This window comes from Poromitra crassiceps, assembly GCF_964638095.1.
Source record: "Poromitra crassiceps genome assembly, chromosome: 5".
In the NCBI taxonomy this organism is placed as follows: Eukaryota; Metazoa; Chordata; class Actinopteri; order Beryciformes; family Melamphaidae; genus Poromitra; species Poromitra crassiceps.
Window position 1 is genome coordinate 60,675,882 of NC_139642.1, and position 8,904 is coordinate 60,684,785.

General features: G+C 46.5%; 1 pseudogene across 1 annotated transcript; it reads left to right on the forward strand.

The window, feature by feature from the left end:
- Positions 1 to 794: 794 nt before the first annotated feature.
- Positions 795 to 1,919, forward strand: LOC310776190 (UV excision repair protein RAD23 homolog B pseudogene; annotated as a pseudogene). Its single transcript has one exon. The product of its transcript is annotated as a UV excision repair protein RAD23 homolog B pseudogene (transcript).
- The last annotated feature ends 6,985 nt before the right edge of the window (positions 1,920 to 8,904 follow it).

Sequence of the window (8,904 nt, forward strand, 5' to 3'; positions counted from 1 at the left end):
GTGAATTGTGTCAAACTAGGCAGGAAGTCAGTCCAAGTTGTGACGTGGTGTGTCTGGTGTGAACGGGCAGCCTCCTGCTCCAGCTGAATTTACGCTCGGCGGTGCTTTCGCAGCTGGTGTGTTTGAGACGCAAGTCGTCTCGGCCAGATCATCAGGAACTGTGGTAAAACCAGTGAAGCTGTTCACCACACTCACATCCTGCAGCTCTGGATATTTCAGTGATGATGCCATGAGTGATGTCACTCGAGTATGTGATGTGAATTGTGATGTCCAAAAAGGTTAATTTAGTCTAAAAACTTGATTGAATATTAAGTAAATGTTCTTATACAGAGAATAACAGATTAGAATACGTTATCTTTCGTACCTTGACACCTGCAGTGTTACTGCTAAATAGTACTCAGATTTTATTAATATTTATTGAAATCTAATTATATTCTAAACCGGAAATCCATTGCAACATCCCTATTGACGTCGATAGTAAAACGTTTCTCAAGTCACATTACTGGTGGCGTCATCACTGATGACATCACTAACTGATTACATGACAATTGCTTGAGTGACATCACTGATGACATCATCAGGTGACATCACTGGTGACATCACCAATGATGACGTTGGATTCATGACAGACACGGATTAACGCCTTGTAATGTCTTCATCAGTGTGACATCATCAGTGATGTCATAAATCCTTCCCTGCACAGGCTATATAAGTATGTGGCGTCATTGTGGTATATAAGTTATTATATCCACGGCGTTTGAGCAGAGACCGGGAAGAGAACTTAAGTCGCCAAAATGCAGATCACTTTGAAGACATTACAGCAGCAAGCGTTTCAAATCGACATCGATGCAGAGGAGACGGTGAAGACGTTAAAAGAGAGGATTGAACATGAGAAGGGGAAGGACAGTTTTCCATCTGCTGCACAGAAACTCATATATGCTGGTAAAATCCTCAACGACGACACGGCCCTCAAGGAATACAAGATCGACGAGAAGAACTTTGTGGTCCTCATGGTGGCAAAGCCTAAAGTGGCACCAGCAGCTCCCCAGCCTTCAACTGCCACTTTGGCCTCCAGCAGCACTACAGGTCCCACAGCAGCAGCAGCCACTGCCTCCGTATCCGGTCCCGAGGAGAGGCAGCACCACCCGTCCACCGCTGACCCGGCTTCTGCCCCTATCGGAACCGGCGAGACCTCGACAAACGCAAACTTAGTCGACGAGGCGATTTCCGCTCTGGTGACGGGCCAGTCGTACGACGACACGGTGACAGAGATGATGCTGATGGGCTACGAGAGAGAGCAGGTGGTGGCCGCGCTCAGCGCCAGCTTCAACAACCCGCACATGGCCGTGGAGTACCTGCTCACGGGCATCCCAGCCACGGAGTACGGCCACCACGCGGGAGGAGGGCCTGATGACCCTCTGGCGCCCCCGGTGGGTGGAGTGCCAGCGATAAGCGTCCCGGCCAACGCTGGCTCCACCACACACAGCGCCGCCGCCGCAGGTGGCAACCCTCTGAGCTTCCTGAGAAACCACGCCCCGTTCCACGCCATGAGACAGATGATCCAGCAGAACCCCGCGCTGCTCCCCGTCCTGCTGCAGCAGATCGCCAGGCAGAACCCCGAGCTCCTGCAGATGATCAGCAGCCACCAGGAGCAGTTCATCCACATGCTGAACGAGCCCCACCAGGACGCGCTGCAACAGCCGGGCGGAGGTGGAGACGCGGGGATGCAAGGAGGAGGAGACCTCAGTGGAGATCACATGAACTACATCCACGTCACGCCCCAGGAGATGGAGGCCATTGAGAGGTTGAAAGCCTTGGGATTCCCCGAGGTACTCGTCATACGAGCCTACTTTGCTTGTGACAAGAACGAGAACTTGGCTGCAAACTTCCTTTTAGAAGAGAACTTTGACGACGATTAACTCAAACGCCCGGCAGTCACGCGATGTAACAGCATTTATGAGACAACGCTTCCAATCAACGTGTTTCCATAGCAATCCTCTCACGTTGCACGTTCAGGGTTAAAACGTGCAACGTGAGAGTCCTGCCAAAACCAGGAAGCAACGGAAAGCCACAGTCTTCCATCAGCAAAGCTCCAAGCTTGCTGGTCAAATCGCTCATAGAGAAACTGCGGAGCGCGTCATCATTCAGAAGCCACGCCCACAACGTGGGAAAACAGAAAACCCTCCCCCCCCAATCCTGGCGTTCTCCTATGTCGTGTGCATGATCGTGTGACAAAGATCATATATACGGAAGATGAACACTCCAACTTACTTGACAGCTATATCCACATTTTTCTTCTCGCCAATTCTCAATGGCTTCCTTGTTTTGCTCAGGAGTACAAAATACTTTAATTGGCGATTTTTTACATTTGTTGTGTGCGCAGCCCACCACACAACAGCTTTTAGCTATGTTTAATTCAAGGAAAATGACGCTGGTGTGTGTAAGTGAATGGAGAGCTTTTCCCCCCGTGATGGGCGTGACCTATTTCATGCAGTGTCTCTATACAGCTTTAACCCACCCGATGGCGCTGAGAACACGTGCTCCTTGACAGCAGGGTAGCAGCCTCTCAATCAATGTTTTGATGAACACCACCTAGATGGATAGATTGATTGTTTTGATAGCTAAAGAATGGATCAAGTTGAATTAAAAAAATCGATGAAAGTAGAGGCTCTTTTTTTGATATTCAGTGTTTACGTATTCATAGAACAAAATATTGTGTGTCTTGAAAGATGAGTGAGAATGATCAAAGATGCTAGCAGCTAGCGGTGGCTGGCAACCGTATATGCCAGTCAGCTGGCTCTGAAGGTCGGAAGCTCGCTGACTGACTGACAACCCTGAGGACAAAGAGTGACATCAACGATGACATCATTCACCGATGACATCACAATTGTTGTTGCATCACTGCTGACATCACAATCACTCGGGCGACACCTGGCTGCCGGCCTAAATCTGGCAACCCTGAGGAAATGACGTCATCAGTGGCCAGCAGCCAGCTGCCTGGCAATATTTTTGCCAGGTAGCCAGATGACGGATGATGTCATCATTGATGTCATGTATGACAATTTTTATTAACACATTGACTGCCAGCCTTTTTTCAATGCTGTAGGTAGGTTCTGCCAGTTTTTTTTTTGAGGATTCTAGGCTCATTTTACAAGAGCCGAGGATTCTTTTCTGTTAGGACTTCGTGAACACCAATCATCTAAAAAGAACTAATAGAATGTGTGCTTTCTCTGTCTAAAAGAGTTAGTTTGTAGAGTTAGTAGTTATGTAAGCATTAGCAGTTGAATACAGCATGGTTTCAGCGTCAGAAAAAATATTCAGAGATAAACGGCTTTTTGTGAAATTCGATAGAACAGTCACTTTAACCATTCATTTTTGGCATCAGTAAGACCTAAACAATAGTTTTGAACAGTAATTTCCTCCATAACAGCAGGAAACTTCCCTCTGCTTCCAACTCCTCCCTCCGTGGGCGTTCTTCTTGGCTGCAGCGCCGTGTCACAAGCACTTTCCTACCTGTGCAAATGCACTTTCTCATACTCTCGACCTCTCAAATAAATTTCTGAATAGAAATTAAATTACTCTAAATTAGAGCGAAAAAGAAACAAAAAAGAATGGGTTGAAAATCCCATTCTAAAAGCCTTTTATGGCTGTTTCCAATTTGGTGCTATTTTGCAAGGCAAAATGGCCTGCTGCACCACAAGCTTGTCACCAGTCTCACTGCTTTGCTGCTGCTGTGCGGCTGTGAGCCTGTCTGCGCGGCCGCTCTTTGAGGAAGTCTGGTTGGACTCGCTCGCTTCTTGGAGTTTTGGTTGAGAGCTTTGATAAAGCTTTTGCGATTCTGGTCATATTTATGCTGCGTGTTTCAAAGTGTGTTCCATCCGTAATATATTATGCAAATTTGCAATCCCGCACTGCCAGCAATCAGCGCGAAAACGAAAGCGTTTTCGCCAATCCATTTTCATGAGAATGGCTTCGTCACACTGCTTTTTGCTTGCCTTCCTCCTTCCTTGTCGCCACTTAGTGGGTCGGTGGAATGGGTTGTACACGTTGTACACGTCCAATACTTATATAAGAGATGTAAAAGGGTTAGATGCACATCCCACCGTCAAAAAAAAAAAATCGATTCTGACGACGTGTTAACACGTCGTTGGCAGTCAACAGCTGGATTCTGAAAACGTGTTAACACGTCGTTGGCAGTGAACGTGTTAAACGCTGCATATCAAGTCAAGTCATAGATGTACTTTATTTGTAAAGTGCATTAATTCACAGGAAAACTCAATGCACTGTACACACAAAAAAAACCCTGAAGAATAGCAAAAACGTTTATAAACTAGTAGTAGAAATAGATAGAAAATATGATTAAAAATACACCAAGTTTTGCCACATTCAATTTGAAGCATTTTGAGTAAAAAATTGTGCATTATTTCACTGTTTGCAGACGTAAAGTAGTGTGAGTGATTATGTGAATCAGCTGTTTTGTTTTGTTTTTGTTAGTTTTTTGTTTTGTTTTTTGGGGGGCGGGGTGTATTTCACTCATTTGGACAGTGGGGGTCGAACGTCCACAAACCCGGCGTCCGCGAGCGACTCTGCGTCCGCCTCATCAGAGACACCTTGACTCCTCGATGTTTGACAGAACAACATCGACTTGCCGCACGAATAGTGATGTGTCATCTCATTTCAAATGGCACAGTGCCGATACAGAGAGGCCGGGGAGAGACGGGTGGAGAGCGAGGAGCGCATGGTAGGCCTGGTACGGAGGAAGAATGGGAATCAGAGGAGGAGTGGAAAGAGAGGAGGAGGAGGAGGAGGAGGGGGGGGGGGGGTGGTGGAGGGAGAGAAATCTCTGTCTCAGCAAAAGTTTTCATTAAAATGTTGAGACAAATGATCTCTGTGTCCTTCTCCTCGAGCTGCCGGGGGCCTCGTGCTATTTCTATGCAAATAACAACCTCACGCCTCTGCTGCTATTATTTCTGCTGGAGCTGCTGCAACATGACCCAAGAGAGGGGGGGGGGGAAGGTGAGGGAGAGAGGGGGGGTGAGGGAGGAGAGAGAGAGAGAGGGGGGGGGGGTGAGGGAGGGGGAGAGAGAGAGAGAGAGAGAGAGAGGGGGGGTGAGAGAGAGAGAGGGTGATATGTAGAGAAAGAGAGATAAGGAGGAAAATGCCGTGGCGGAGGAGGAGGAGGGAGACAGACAGACAGGCGAGATGTGTGTGTGTGTGTGTGGGATGGACTCACTGAGGTGTGAAAATATATAACACTGGGAAAGAGAGAGAGAGAGAGAGAGAGGGAGATGGAGGGCTAAGAACAACACAAAGACACAGCCATCGTTTGTTTGGAGGCTGCCTCTCTTGTAATATATGAGGCCCTCAGCACGGTGCTTCCTCACACTGCGCACTATGCTTTAACTGTGTAGCACTTACAACACTATCAGGAGCAGTCCATCTCGCTCACACACGCACACACACACACACACACACACACACACACACACACACACACACCGCCATTTACCTACCGCCGCCAAACAGTGTGCCAGAAGAAGCAGACACGATTTTACCATTAGGATCTAGCTTAATGATCGGCCATGTTTTAAAATGACCGGCCATGTTTTAAAATGGAAATAAGATGAGAAGAGAAGAGAGAGAGAGATGTGTTTGGGAAGGATTACGTGGAGGAGATTAACTTTGACATTGAAATTATGCTAATTAAAGGTGCCGGGGGGAGGGTCTCTTTTTTAGAGATTTTTTTGTTTTTGACCAAAGACCATAAGCTTAACTGACTTGTTGCAATTGCCTAATTTTAATCAACCAACCTAAACCATATCAGTTTTACTGGCCCAAACATAAGCTTTAGCTAGCCCTTTAATGTGACAAACAACTGAAATAGCGCTCTAGTAGAGCGCTATTTCAGTTGTTTGCTCTACCCAGCAAACATTTCAACGTCGATCAGAGGTCAAATCAACGTTGGGTTGATATGACGTTGATTTGATAGTCTGAAAGAAAGTTTTTTTTTTACGTCGAAGCCGCGACCTGCAGGTCTGGGTCAGAAATCGCTAAAACCCAGAGGTCGATTCAAATCATGGAACTTCTGATTGGAACTCTGCCACCAGGGCTTAACCGCTCTGCCAGCAGGGCTTAGTGAGTTATAGGTGGAACTCGATAGAGTGCAGTGCCAAATTTCATGCAATTCGGCATGACGCCACCTACTGGCAGCACAAAAAGGTATTTATTCTCATAACAGTTCCTCCGATTGACTTCAAACTTGGGAAGCGCGCTGCTCAGAACCCGACGGAGTGCCCATGTGGCCCATGTTTCCATTTGGAAACATGCATACTCATAGCACCACCTACTAGCAACTACACAAAAATTGGTTTATCTCAAGAACCGTTCAGCCGATCGACTTTGAACTTGGCGGGTGCGCTGCTGGGAACCCGAGAAAGTGCATTGTTGAATTTTGTGCAATTCGACCAATCAGAACATGGCTTCACATATCTCCAGAACAATTCGTCCGATCGACTTCGAACTGGGGAATGGGCACTGCGACTAATCATACAAGGAAAGTGTGTGTGTGTCCTTCCTTAGAGAGCCATTCCTCCGATCGACTGCACCAAGCTGTTTTTTTTTTTTTTTTTTTTTTTTTTATCTATTTTTTTTTTCTATCTATCTATCTGGCCTGGGTGTGTGTGCTTGTTCTTGTTTCATTAGCAAGCTAGTGACCCAATGAGTGAGTGAGTGAGTGAGTTAGCAACCCAGTCAGGGAGTTAGAGTGAGTGAGTGAGTGAGTGAGTGATTTAGTGACCCAGTGAGTGAGTGAGTGAGTGACTTAGCAATCCAGTCAGGGACTTAGAGTGAGTGAGTGACCCAGTGAGTGAGTGAGTGATTGAGTTAGCAACCCAGTCAGCGAGTTAGAGTGAGTGAGTGATTTAGTGACCCAGTGAGTTAGGGATTCAGTAAGTGAACACTAGTATCTTATACTGCAAAACAGTTGCAAAATAAATAACTTTTTTTATCCCTACAAAGAAAACGAAAAATGTAATCCCTATGCAAATTGCTCCAAATGCTAGTAAGGGACCGTTCGTTATTTATGGAAGGGGACACTGGAGGAAAATAGGGGAGGGTGATGCTTTTTAAAATTAAGTCTCGGGGAGGGTACAATGTTATTAATTTGAGTCCAGAGGGGGGTTATACAAATTTGAATGGATATATTTATTTTATCTATTTATGTTTTGTTTTGTTTTGTTTTTTTGCTTTTCGGAATTCAGCAATTATACCCAACAACACCCCTCCTGGCCAAACTTTTTGGTATGACCCGAAAAGTCTCAAAGCCGTGAGTAGCCTATAGTGACAGCTGGGTGAGAGATGGAGAGAAACGATCGGGCAAAAGGCACCTCAAATGTATTTATAATAAACGCTGGCTATCAAAAGACATCACTGTTAATACCCACATATTGTGAGTTTGGATGCATGAGGTAAACATGTGGGGTTTGCCTTGCTCGTCACTCAATGTCAGGAAATAAGACTTGATGACTGAACTTCTCTTACATTTCCAAGAAAGAAAAACAAACACCTGAATATATTCTGTCAGCGAGGGAAACCGGAGGAGTGCAGACACGTCTGTTGGAGGAGTGCAGACACGTCTGTTGGAGGAGTGCAGACACGTCTGTTGGAGGAGTGCAGACACGTCTGTTGGAGGAGTGCAGACACGTCTGTTGGAGGAGTGCAGACACGTCTGTTGGATGTTGGATGAGTGCAGACACGTCTGTTGGAGGAGTGCAGACACGTCTGTTGGAGGAGTGCAGACACGTCTGTTGGAGGAGTGCAGACACGTCTGTTGGAGGAGTGGTGGATGGCCACAGTATCAAATCAATTGACAACTTTGATGATATTTCATCTTTGAAGCCGTGTTCAGTTCAGCTCACCTGATCCAGCGGCTTGCATCTCTGTTACAGCCCCCGACTCGCACGCTACAAGCCGAGAATATCAACGAGCACTGGGCCAAGTCAGAGAAAGAGTGTTGTAAAGCAGAATAGTTTTTTTTTTTTTTTTTACCTTTATTTATACAGGGGGAGTCTCACTGAGAGCAATGCTTTTGTTGTTGTCATGATTGACGGTCCGCATCAACAGGGCTGAATCATTGACAGTGGTGGTGTAGTTAGGAATGTCATACCGAACCGACCTGGATAGCTAGGTTTAGATAGTGAGGTAATATGCAGTTGTGCGGTGGTAGCATGGAGGGGGGTGTTTCCAGGATGCTGGATTACACCGTTAAGCCTTCTTGAGGTGTCGTGGGCCTAACTTAACGAAACGTCGGTGAAGGAAGGTGCCCACTTGAAAACTCCAATGACATGCTTCATACTGCTGTTGGCTAGGGTAGGTAACTGGTGATTTGTGTCTTGTTTATTAGTTTGTTAGCCTGTTAGCTTGTTTTATTCTGGATTGGGCTTCTAAATGTGTTTTTCCTCGGATTTTGGCACAAGGGATAGTAACATCTTGTCCTGTGTATTCATTAATAATAATTCAGGAGCGCCCTGTTCACATTCACACACACATTCATACCTGGAAGCTGACCAGTACAACCACAGTCTGATCTGCTGGCCACTGATCAGCTCCACTGGAGCGGTTGGGGATAAGGGCCTTGCTCAACGGCACCTCAGTGGTGGTAATGAGGGAGGCGCAAGCGCTGCCTTTTCACTTTCCCCACCCAGATTTATCCTGCCGGTCCCGGGGATTGAACCGACGACCTTCCGGTCACAAGCTCGCTTCTCTATCCATTGGGCCACCACTGCCCTAGTATATGGGACTATCTAGTGGAGAAAACAAAACAATCTGAGCTGGAGTGGAGAGCTTGTTTTGTTGTGGATGCGCCGAAAATCGAGCGAGCTCCTTTGTGTGAAGAAGGAACGGAAA